General features: G+C 50.6%; 1 protein-coding gene across 1 annotated transcript in view; it reads right to left on the bottom strand.

The window, feature by feature from the left end:
- LOC129395163 (immunoglobulin lambda-1 light chain-like) overlaps positions 1 to 13,202 on the bottom strand; it is a 735,232-nt gene that overhangs the window by 351,181 nt on the left and 370,849 nt on the right. The window lies entirely within an intron of this gene.

Below are 13,202 nucleotides of genomic sequence, written 5' to 3'. Positions count from 1 at the left end.
ATTTTAGATTCAGCGGGCACATGTGCAGGTTTGTCACGTGGATATGAGCAAACTCCCCAACAGTTGGCCTTTTGCCCCTCCCCTCCCTCCCCATCCAGCAGTTCCCAGTTGTTGCCATCTTTAAGTCAATGAGTCCCCATGTTTAGCTCCCATTTATAAGAGAGAACATGCATTATGTTTTGTTTGGTTTTTGCTGGGTTTTTTTTTTTTAATGGAGTCTTGCCCTGTAGCCCAGGCTAGAGTGCAGTGGCACAATCTTGGCTCACTGCAACCTCCGCCTCCCAGGTTCAAACAATTCTCCCTCCTCAGCCTCCCGAGTAGCTGGGACTACAGGTGCCCGCCACCACGCCCAGCTAACTTTTTGTATTTTTAGTAGAGACAGGGTTTCACCGTGTTAGCCAGGATGGTCTCAATCTCCTGACCTCATGATCTGCCCACCTCAGTCTCCCAAAGTGCAGGGATTACAGGCGTGAGCCACCGTGCCCAGCCTTTTGTTTATTTTTTGACGAGACCGTTCTTGCTCTGTCACCAGGCTGGAGTGCACTGGCACAGTAATAGCTCACCACAGCCTCGTGCTCCTGGGCTCCACTGACCCTCCTGCCTCAGTTTTAGCTTCCTGAGTAGCTAGGACTATGGGTGTGTACCACCATGCCTAGCTATAATAATTTTTATTTTTTTGTAGAGATGGAGACTTGCTTTGTTGCCCAGGCTGGTCTTGAACTCCTGGCTTAAAGTGATCCTCCTGCCTCGGCCTCCCAAAGTGCTGGGATTAAAGGTATGAGATCACACCCAGTCTCCAACCCTCTTTTTGCAAGTAAATGTAACTGGACCCCAGCCATGCTCATCTGCCCATGTACTGTCTACGGCTGCTTTTGCTCTATAGGGCAGAGTTAAGTGGTTGCAACAGACACTGCACAGACCACAAAGTCTGAAGTACTTTCTCTCCAGCCCTTTACAGAGAAAGTCTGCCAACCTCTAATCTCAATAACAGGGAAATCAATGACAACCACAAAGTGACAAAGATTGGGTGTCTAAGATGGATGGTCAGAATAAACAAGAGAGAAAGATGAAAAGTAGAAGGAGGATTTCAAACGCAAGCTTCACCTAATCCGTTATTTTTCAAATGACCAGGCCTATCTCTGTAGCTGAAAATCACCTCAAATAGGATCTCTGATATACAGTCTCCAAAAGCTCAGCTAGGAAACTTACAGTCTCTCTGCCTTAACTTCATCCACCTTTTTTCTCTCCAGCTTCTCCTCGGTAGTTAATGATTATAAAAATATTTATTGGCTCATGCCTGTAATCCCAGCACTTTGAGAGGCCGAGGCGGGCAGATCACGAGGTCAGGAGATCGAGACCATCCTGGCTAACACGGTGAAATCCCGTCTGTACTAAAAATACAAAAAATTAGCCAGGCGTGGTGGCGGGTGCCTGTAATCCCAGCTACTCGGGAGGCTGAGGCAGGAGAATGGCGTGAACCCACAAGGCGGAGCTTGCAATGAGGTGAGATCCCACTACTGCACTCCAGCCTGGGTGACAGAGCAAGACTCCATCTCAAAACAAACAAACAAACAAACAAACAAAAAAACAGTGTGATGGCCAGGCGCGGTGCTTATGCCTATAATCCAAGCACTTTGGGAGGCTGAAATGGATGGATGGCTTGAGCCCAGTAGTTTGAGACAAGCCTGGCAACATAGCGAGACCTCATCTCTACAAACATTTTTAAAATATGCCAGGCATGGTGGTGCATGCCTATAGTCCCAGCTATTCAGGAGGCTGAGGTGGGAGGATCACCTGTGCCTGGGAGTTCAAGGCTGCAGTGAGCTATGATCACACCACAGTGCTCCAGCCTGGGCAACAAAGCAAGACTCCATCTCTAAAAATAAAATAAAATTAAAAAAAAAGATCTTCGCTGTAAAAGAGGTACGCTCAAATGCAATAAAAGCATATAAGAAGGCCGGGTGTGGTGGCTCATGCCTGTAATCTCAGCACTTTGGGAGGCCGAGACGGGCGGATCACGAGGTCAGGAGATCGAGACTATCCTGGCTAACACGGTGAAACCCCATCTCCTCTAAAAGTACAAAAAAATTAGTTGGGCTAGGTGGCAGGCGCCTGTAGTCCCAGCTACTCAGGAGGCTGAGGCAGGAGAATGGCATAAACCCGGGAGGCAGAGCTTGCAGTGAGCCAAGATCGCACCACTGCACTCCAGCCTGGGTGACAGAGCGAGACTCCGTCTCAAAAAAAAAAAAAAAAGAAAAAAGAAAAGTTCTTGTGACATTTGTGTATGAAATCAGCCTTCACTACATGGATAGGACCAGCACGCTTCCACGGCACGACTCTGCAATCTTACTACATTTTTTTTTACTTTGTATTTTATTTATTCCTTTTGAGACAGAGTCTCACTCTGTCACCCAGGCTGAAGTGCAGCCAAGATCTCGGCTCACTGCAACCTCCACCTCCTGGGTTCAAGCAATTCTCTGGTCTCAGCCTCCCAAGTAGCTGGGACTACAGGCACACGTCAAAACGCCCAGCTAATTTTTGTATTTTTAGTAGAGATGGAGTTTTGCCATATTGGTCAGGCTGGTCTCGAATTCCTGACCTCAGGTGATCGACCTGTCTTAGCCTCCCAAAGTGCTAGGATTACAGGTGTACATTTATTTATTTATTTGAGATGGAATCTTGCTCTGTATTTATTAATTTATTTATTTGAGATGGAGTCTTGCTCCATTGCCCAGGCTAGAGTGCAGTGGTGCAATCTCAGCTCATTGCAACCTCTGCCTTCCAGGTTCAAGCGATTCTCCTGCCTCAGTGTCCCAAGTAGCTGGGATTACAGGTGCCTGCCACCACAGCTGGCTAATTTTTGTATTTTCAGTAGAGACAGTGTTTCACCATCTTGGCCAGGCTGGTCTCGGGCTCCTGACCTCATGAACCACCTGCCTCAGCCTCCCAAAGTGTTGGGATTACAGGCCTAAGGCACCATGCTCGGCCATATTTATTTATTTAATTATTTAGAGACAAAGTCTTGCTCTGTCACCCAGGCTGGAGTGCAGTGGCGCCATCTCAGCTCACTGCAGCCTCCGCCTCTGAGGTTTAAGCGATTCTCATGCCTCAGCCTCCTGAGTAACTAGGACTACAGATACTCGCCACCACACAGGGATTTTTTTTTTCTATTTTTTTGTAGAGACACAGTTTCACCATGTTGGCCAGGCTGGTCTCGAACTCCTGACCTTAGGTGATCTGACAGCCTCGTCCTCTCTAAGTACTGGGATTACAGGCATGAGCCCCTTGCCCGGCCTCTCACTACATTTAAGTGACGCCATGGCTCATGCCTGTAATCCTAGCACTTTGGGAGGCCAAGGCAGGTGGATCACCTGAGGTCAGGAGTTCGACACAAGCCTGGCCAACATGGGGAAACCCCGTCTCTAGTAAAAATACAAAAATTAGTCACGCGTGGTGGTACAAGCCTGTAGGCCCAGCTACTTGGAAGACTGAGGCAGGAGAATCACTTTAACCGGGAGGCAGAGGTTGCAGTGAGCCAATATCATGCCACTGCACTCCAGCTTGGGTGACAGAGTGAGACACTGTCTCAAAAAAAAAAAAGAAAAAAAAAGAGAAAAAAATATGATGCCAGGGCATCACGGCCTCAATACCTGCGTGAGCACAGTCATGTCCAGGCCAGGGCTGCTGGTCGAGGTCCGGCCCCATCTCTTCCAGCAGAAAGGGAGTAAGCTTGCGGGGCGGCTGGGGGACAAGATCCCAGGATCTCGGCCTGTGCTCATGGATCAGCTCTGAGACCCCGAGTGAGCTGGGGGTGCTCTGTGCGCATTGGTTTCCCCAGCTGTCAAGTAAAGGGATTGGATGAGAAAGTCTTGTCAAGGTGGAATGATCTCAGATTTGGGGCAGCAGTGAATGATCCCGCTCCCTGGGCCATGCCAGTGGCCCGGCCTCGGCTCAACACAGCCCCAACACTCTGGAATGGGGATGAGGGGGCAGTCAGCTCTTGCTCCTAGTAAGAGAGATGCAACAGGGCTCTGTGGCTGAGCTGGGTGCCTTGCCTCACACCTGTAATCCCAACCTTTGAGAGGCCGAGGCAGGAGGATTGCTCGAGGCCGGGAATTTTGAGAATAGCCTGGACAACATAGCCAGACCCCATGTCTACAAAATAATAATAAAACATACAGCTATAGTCCAAGCTACTTGGCAGGCTGAGGCAGGAGGGTCCCTTGAGTCCAGGAATTGGAGGCTGCATTGAGCTATAATTGTACCACTGCACTCCAGCTTGGGTGACAAAGTGAGACCCTGTCTCTAAAAGAAAAAAAAATTGGCCTGTGAGCATGGGTTTGATTTTTAAACAGGACCCAGAGGGTAGGGTAAACGTGTGGGTAAATCTAAATGAATGTTATTGGTATAAAATTACAGTAGTATAGAAAATGATATCTTGTGGGGTTTAAAATAAATGAAACATACTGAAATATGTATGGGTACAGTTATATATCTGGGATTTGCACTGAAATAATGTGGGGTAGAGGGAAGCAGGAAAGAGGATACATGAAATTAGCTTGGCCATAAGATTGTTGTTGAAATTGAATGGATACTCGGGGCTTCATTACACAATTCTCTTTACTCTTACATAGCTCTACACTCTCAACATAAATAAGAATAAAAACACAAAAAACACACAGATACATCTATGCACACACATATATTTAAAATACACAAAAATATTAGCATATAAGTCACTGGGGGTAAATTTAGTTCCTGTTCCAAGGTTCTTGTACTGACTAGGAAGAGGATAGAAGTATAACTCATAGGCTGGGCGTGGTGGCTCACGCCTGTAATCCCAACACTTTAGGACGCCGAGGTAAGCAGATCTCTTAAGGTCAGGAGTTCAAGATCAGCCTGGCCAACATGGTGAAACCCTGTCTCTACTAAAAAAGAATACAAAAATTGGCCGGGCATAGTGGTGCACACCTGTGGTCCCAGCTACTCAGGTGACTGAGGCAGGAGAATTGCTTGAACCCAAGAAGTGGAGGTTGCAGTGAACCAAGATTGCTCCACTGCACTCCAGCCTGGGCAGCAGAGGAAGACTCTCTCTATCTCAACAACAACAAAAAGTACTAGCTCATGTTAGACTTTGATAAGTGAAGGATGCATGTTGTAAGCTCTAAAATAATCCAGTCATCTTTTAAAATAACTCTAAGACTGCACAGTTATGAAACTAATAGAGAAGGAGGAAATTAAATCATAAAAATAATAAATCCAAAACAAGATGTGAGAGAAGATAAGAAGAAATAGAATAGGCATGGAAAACAAATTGGTGGTGGGTTTCAACGTAAATAAATCATTAGTTACATTTAAAAGGACAATAAAAATTAAAATAATTGAAAATAAAGTAAAACCCAACTAATGCCTTTTATATAAGAATACAGAGAGGTGGAAGATAATGAAAAATATGTCATGCATGCACTAACCAAGAAAGCTGTATCGCTTTTTTTTTTTTTTTTTTGGAGATAGAGCCTCACTCTGTCTCCCAGGCTGGAGTGCAGTGATGTGATCTTGGGTTACAGCAATCTCTCCCTTCTAGGCTCAAGCGATTCTCCCACCTCAGCATCCCAAGTAGCTGGGACTACAAGTGTGCCAACTTAGAATTATATTAGCCACACCCAGCTAATTTTTGTATTTTTTGTAGAGGCAGGGTCTCGCCATGTTGCCCAGGTTGGTCTTGAACTCCTGGGCTTCAGTGATCCACCCACCTCGACCTCCAACAAAGTGCCGAGATTACAGCCATGAGCCACCATGCCCAGCATAACTATTTTTAATGAAGTAGACTTTAAGAAGAAAAGTATTATTAGAGGTAAGAGACACATCACGGAAAAGAAGAATTTACTAGGAGCCAGGCGCAGTGGCTCGTGCCTGTAATTCCAGCACTTTGTGAGGCCAAGGTGGCGGATCACCTGAGGTTGGGAGTTCAAGACCAGCCTGACCAACATGGAGAAGCCCTGTCTCTACTAAAAATACAAAAATTAGCCAAGCATGGTGGCACATGCCTGTAATCCCAGCTACTCAGGAGGCTGAGGGAGGAGAATTGCTTGGACCCAGGAAGTGGAGGTTGTGGTGAGCTGAGATTGTGCCATTGCATTCCAGCCTGGGCAACAAGAGCAAAACTCTGTCTCAAAAAAAAAAAAAAAAAAAAAAAGAAGTTACTAGCTAGTTTTGGTAATTCTTAACATCCAGGAAACTGGATGTGAAAGTTTTTCAGAGAAACTAAACCAATAGATTATACATAGAGAGAGATTTATTGAGGAATTGGCTCACATGATTGTGGGGACTAGCAAGTTTAAAATCTGTAGGGCAAGCCAGCAGGCTATAAATTCAGGTAAGAGTTGATCTCGAAGTCTTGAACCTAAAATCTGTAGAGCAGTCAGCAGGCCAGAAACTCAGGCAGGGTTTGTGTGTTATAGTCTTGAAGCAGAATTCCTGCTTCTCTGGGAAACCTCAGTTTTTGTTCTTAAGGCCTTCAACTGATTGGAGGTGGCCCACCCATATTATGGTGGGTAATCTGTTTTACTTAAAGTCAACTGACTGTCAGTGTTAACCACATCTATGAAATAACCTCCCAGCAAGATATTGACAAGTATTTGACCAAACAACGGGGCACCATAGCTTAGCCAAGTTGACACATAAATTAACCATCAGGAGCGAGTAGAATATCCAAAAAACAACATACTAGGGGTATTATATCTTATATAGCTAATTATATAAAACATATAATTATAGAATGAAGATATTAAGATAACCATTAGAACAAAAATATAAACTTTTCTTTTTTTTTTTTTTTTGAGACCAAGTCTTGCTCTGTCACCCAGGCTGGAGTGCAGTGGTGCAATCTTGGCTTACTGCAACCTTTGCCTCCTGGGTTCAAGTGATTCTCCTGTCTCAGCCTCCCAAGTATCTGGGATTACAGGCATCCGCTACCATGCCCAGCTAATTTTTGTATTTTTAGTAGAGACATGGTTTCACCATGTTGCCCAGGCTGGTCTCCAACTCCTGACCTCAAGTGAGCCACCCCCCTCGGCCTCCCAAAGTGCTGGAATTACAGGTGTGAGCCACCACACCCAGCCAAAAATCACCTTTTTCACAAGGATCAAAACAGTCATTACGCTGGAGATGACAGACCTCACTGTCACCATGCTCCTTTTGTATGTCTACTAGGCACGGTGCTGGGTCCACACTCACAGAAAGCTTAGGAGCTCGCACCCAGGGGCTCCGGCTGTAGCAGAATCCCAAGAATAAAACCTGGTGCTGAAAGAGTAGGAGATGAGGCCGGATGCCATGACTCACTCCTGTAATGCCAGCACTTTGGGTGGCCAAGGCGGGTGAATCAAGAGATAGAGACCATCCTGGCCAACATGGTGAAACCCCGTCTCTACTAAAAATACAAAAATTAGCTGGGCGTGGTGGCTGGCACCTGTAGTCCCAGCTACTCAGGAGGCTGAGGCAGGAGAATCATTTGAACCGAGGAAGCAGAGGTTGCAGTAAGCTGAGATCACCCCACTGCACTCCAGCCTGGTGACAGAGTGAGACACCGTCTCAAAAAGAAAAAAAAAAAAAAAAGCAGGACACTGAACTCTGGGAGGGCCTCCTGGTGAGAGGTGAGCACAGAGGGGAGAGATGGAGGCAGGAGCATGGGCTTCTGGTGGCCCCAGCAGACCCTGTGGCAGTGTGGCCAGGGGCCTCTGCAGGGAGGAATCTTGGCCAGGATGACGCTGTAGCAGGCCTCTTCCTGAGGCCTCCAGCCAGCCCGGCCAGGGTCCCAGCGTCCAGTGACCCCTGTTTCGCAGCAGCAGCTGGCGCCAGCCCCAGGCTCTCTTCCACTCCCAGCTTCTTAAAACTGGAAGTGGAGAGAGTTGTTTGATAAAACACTGGGGCAAACCACATCCTCTCTTCACCAAGGGAGAGTTCGAGGGGATGCCGGCAGAGGGCGCTTTAGAGTAGAGGCCCCTACCCAACCAGTGACCGTCACGCACACAGCAGGGCATGCTATGGAGACCCCCAGACAGTCACTCGGGGAGACCCAGCAGGTCCAGACTCTTCAGAGATCTGTGGCAGCAGGTCCCCACTCCCAAAAGCCACGTGCTCACGGGTGGTCTCTGGTGCCTGAGACCCCAGTCTCATTTGCATCTTTGCAACTTTGAGTTTAAGTGGGTGTCGCATCTCTGTATGTCCCCCTGAGCAGAGGAGGGGCACAGCCTGGGGTGGCAGCTGGCGTCAAACCCTCAAATCCCCTGAGAGCCACTGGGGAGACTAAGCAGTCCCCAGCCCCCACTTGTCCCTGAGCTGCCATTCTCAGCCCTGTGGGAGGAGACAGAAAGCCCTGAAGAGAAACCAAAGGACCAGGTCAGGAGGGGCTGGGGGGGTGGCATGAGCAATCAGGGCAGGGAAGGATGGACAGATGGGGGAATGGAGGGAAGAAGGAATGAATGAAAAGGTGAATGAATGAACAAAGAGAGAGAACGGCCATTCCTCCCTTGCTTTAGTTTACAAAGTACTGGGATCCTCCCAACAGCCTGCAAGACAGAATTTCTGGGAAGCAGACCAGGTGGCTGGCAGGGAGGGGAGGCTTGCCCTGGCTTTTGTGGGCCCAATGGGAGGCAGGGGGCAAGAAGGGGCATCCTGTGTGTGTCCTCCCTGCAGCGGCAGCAGCACCTTCCTGGAAGAGGGTCAGGAAACAACCACTGTGGCCCCTCTCCATCACGCCCTCATCCAGGACACCAAGTATCAGTCACTCAGCTCACGAGACCCAGGCCCTGACTCAGGGAGAGAGGATGTGAGGGGTGGGGCACCGGGCTCCTCAGGACTGAGAGACCTGAGATGTGGCCCCGGGCTGGGTGTTGGGGCAGACTGGCTATGGCAGCATTGTGTGTACCCCAGCAGGCCAGTACCCACGCAGGGAGCCTCCAAACCCCTTCACCCATGACCCTGGGAGAAGACCCCAGCCTTGGAGAATTGCCTCACTGAAGGGACCTGCACTGGCCAGCAGGGTCAGGCGGGGCCAGACAGGTTCCCACCTGGGATATGCAAATGGGCCTCCTGAATCCTGGAGCCAGGTATGGACTCACACACCACCATTGTCCCCAAGTCCCCATCTGCCACCTGTTCTGTGCAAAGGCCCTGAGGCTGTCTCCTTGCGCTCAAGCCCTGCAGGTGCTGAAGCCCACACACACGGCTCCTGCTTCCTGGGCCAGTGCACGTGCACACACACACACATGCACACACACACCCACACATACACATACCCACACACAATCACACACATTCACACATACCCACACCCCCCCATACTCACACACTCACACACACCCACAAACACCCACACATACACACACAATCACACACATTTACACACACCCACACTCACACACTCACAGTCACACAACCCTCACACAGCGAAACGCAATCACACACATTCACACCCACCCACACCCCCACACACTCACACTCACATATACTCACACACCCACACACACCCACACACACATACACAAACACAATCACACACATTCACACACACCCACACTCACACATACACACAAACGATCACACACATTCACACACACCCACACCCCACAAACACACTCACACATATACCCACACACACTCACACTCATACATAATCTCACACACACACACATATGCTCACACACACACACATATGCTCACACACACACGCCTTCTCCAGGAGGGGCTGGCTGCCAAAGGCCCCCCAGCTTCCTCCCACGTCTGACTCACCGTACAATATTTGAGCAGACCTTGGAGTCAGCAGCAACAGCAGCGTGGGCAAAGGCCTGGGAGCCACATGGGGCCTGGTGTCGAGAGAGGACCACAGCCAGCACAATGACAGCCAGCGCCAGCCCCAGCCCCAGCCCCAGCCGGACCAGGTCACCCATGGCTCCGCAGTCCTGGGCCATGGCTCTGTGACCCAGAAGGAGAGGGGAGGCCGGTGGGCAGACGGAGGGACAGATGGGTGGGCAGATGAATGGACAAGAAGATGCATAGATAGACTCACAGGTAATTGGACAGATGGACAAACAGGTGGGGGCTGAAGACAGACACGAAGATGGATCGACAGATAGGCCAGATAGCTAGACAAAGAGGACAGTAAGAGAAAGATGGTCAGATAGACAATGGGACAGAGATGGGCTTACAGATGGGCGGACAGACAGACAGGTCTGAACAGCGGGCTGCCAGATGGACAGATGGGTGAATGGACAGATGGCTGGCAGCTGTGGCGAGCTGCTGCCCTCACCAAGTGCACACTACGGAGTGGCCAAACTCACGCCTCAACTTCTAGTTTTCAGCTCCTGCTTGTTCCTGGCAGGAGGCCAGGCAGCAAAGCATCTGAGGGGAGTTTTCTTTGCCTAGAGTCAGCTGCTGTGTTAACTCCCTCACTGCTGGTAGGTCCAAAGGCCCCACCTACCGCCTGCCAGAGCCCATGGTCACACTGTCGCAATGTGCAGGAGAACTTGGTGCCTGCTGCACTGCGGTTGCCAGGTAGGGGCAGGGCTCCCTGGAACCTCCACACCATTCCCCAGGTTCTCAGCAGCTCTGGGAAAGCAGAGCTGGGGCCGCTTAACTCTGTCCTGGATCCGGCAAGGCTGCCCCCCTCCCAGAGTGGAGCCCTGCTCCCCAGCTCCCATCTCTATCCCCTAACCCTCTCCGCATGGCCCAGCCTAGTCAGCATCAAGGTGGAGCTGAACAGAGGCAGAAGGAGGAGGACCCAAGGTGGTGTCACTCAGGACCTGGGTTCAAGTCCTTATGCTTCTGCAGCCTGGCCTGGGTCCCCCAACCCCCCCAGGGTGACCAAGGGCTTCCCAGTCTGCACAGAGGACAGGGGGACTTGACAGCATCAAATGCTGGTGACTATGAGACACTTACGTGGGAAATGCAGACAGACCATGCCTCTAGCCCTTGGTACCCGGCACCATCCATCCCTGGGACTTGCTGTCCTGGAAATGCAGCATGGACCTCCAGGGAGGGGGGCTGTGCCATGTGGGGGCCCCACCCCACCTGCAGCTCTTTCCCACCCTGGCTGCAGGTCTGCTTCCCTGAATCCAAATCCGCTACTACTGTGCTGGCAGCGCAGCCTCTCTGGGGACACTGGCCTGGCTCTGTTCTCCCCAGGCCTCAGGGTGCCTAAATGGGAGGCAGCCAGGGGAGTGAGGACCCACTGAGGGGCTCCGTTGACCAGGCTCAGCAGGGGTGCAGGTGATGTGGGGTGGAATCCTTCCCACATGGCCCCCACAGTCCTCCCCGCTTCCTCCCCAGCTGAACACTGCCTGCTCCAGATGTCTACACCTGGAGTCTGGGCCCCTCCATCTGGGCAGCAGAGAAACTGAGGCACAGAGACAGACTGTGTCCTTACAGGCCACACAGCCTGCCAGGCCCCTATGTCCGGCCAGAGCCCCTGGTCAGCCTGGGCTGCAGTGATTGTTTAGAGGTAGGCTGTTCCCACGGCTGCCTCTCACGGTAGGGGGGCCTGTGGACGCCTCCTCCCGCCCCCACCCGACTCCCAAGCCTCAGTGACATTGCTCAACCAGGAGCTGAAGTGCATTCCTGGGCTCAGGCCAGCCCACCCACCCACCCGCTGCAGTCCTGGAAGCTCAGAGGCCTGGGCAGCAGGAACAGTGGAGACAGCAGTGTGGGGGACATCCCCCCTCCTCTCCCCACCATCCTCGTCAGGCAGAGGCCAGGGTGCAGGGACCACCCGAGCAAAGGCCCAGGGAAATGAATGGGTGTCATTCTGGTCCTGACCCGAGGCACAGCCAGGAAGGTCCCTGTGGGGAAAAGAAAGAGATATCAGACTGTTACTGTGTCTATGTAGAAAGAAGTAGACGTAAGAGGCTCCATTTTGTTCTGTACTAAGAAAAATTCTTTTGCCTTGAGATGCTGTTAATCTGTAACCCTAGCCCCAACCCTGTGCTCACAGAAACATGTACTGTGTCGACTCAAGGTTTAATGGATTTAGGGCTGTGCAGGATGTGCTTTGTTAAACAAATGCTTGAAGGCAGCATGCTTGTTAAAAGTCATCACCACTCCCTAATCTCAAGTAAGCAGGGACACAAAACACTGCAGAAGGCCGCAGGGACCTCTGCTAGGAAAGCCAGGTATTGTCCAAGGTTTCTCCCCATGTGACAGTCTGAAATATGGCCTCGTGGGAAGGGAAAGACCTGACCGTCCCCCAGCCCGACACCCGTAAAGGGTCTGTGCTGAGGAGGATTAGTATAAGAGGAAGGAAGGCCTCTTTGCAGTTGAGATAAGAGGAAGGCATCTGTCTCCTGCCCGTCCCTGGGCAAAGGAATGTGTAAAACCCAATTGTATATTCCATCTACTGAGATAGGAGAAAACTGCCTTAGGGCTGGAGGTGGGACATGCTGGTGACAATACTGCTCTTTAATGCATTGAGATGTTTATGTATATGCACATCAAAGCACAGCACCTTTTTCTTAACCTTGTTTATGACACAGAGACATTTGTTCACGTGTTTTCCTGCTGACCCTCACCCCACTATTACCATATCGTCCTGCCACATCCCCCTCTCTGAGATGGTAGAGATAATGATCAATAAATACTAGGGAACTCAGAGACTGGTGCCAGCGTGGGTCCTCCATATGCTGAGTGCAGGTCCCCTGGGCCCACTTTTCTTTCTCTATACTTTGTCTCTGTGTCTCTTTCTTTTCTCAGTCTCTTGTCCCACCTGATGAGAAACACCCACAGATGTGGAGGGGCAGGCCGCTCCTTCAGGTCCCTGAATGTTCTTCCTCAGGAAATGATGGGGGAAGGGGTGATGAGAATGAAGGAGAGGATTTAAGTACCTCACCCCCCGAGGTAGTCCTGGGCTGAGCCCCATGGGACCTGGAGAACCAGGGTGTACCCCACCAGTGTGTCGAGTCGAGGAAGCCTCGTGGCGAGCTCCCACTTCTCTTGCTGCTGTGCAACCCAGAGCAAGGCCTGCCCCTCCAGCTTCAGTCTTCTCCCCTGCAAATGGGGCCACGGCCTTTCCTCTCAGGCCAAAATAAGGATTGAGGCCGGGTGCAGTGGCTCACCCCTGTAATTTTAGCACTTTGGGAGACTGAGATGGGGGGACTGCTTGAAGTCAGGAGTTAAGACCAGCCTGGTCAACATAGTGAGACCCCATCTCTATT

This window comes from Pan paniscus, chromosome 23 (assembly GCF_029289425.2).
Source record: "Pan paniscus chromosome 23, NHGRI_mPanPan1-v2.0_pri, whole genome shotgun sequence".
NCBI classification, from domain to species: Eukaryota; Metazoa; Chordata; class Mammalia; order Primates; family Hominidae; genus Pan; species Pan paniscus.
This window is presented reverse-complemented; position numbering and strand designations above follow the sequence as displayed.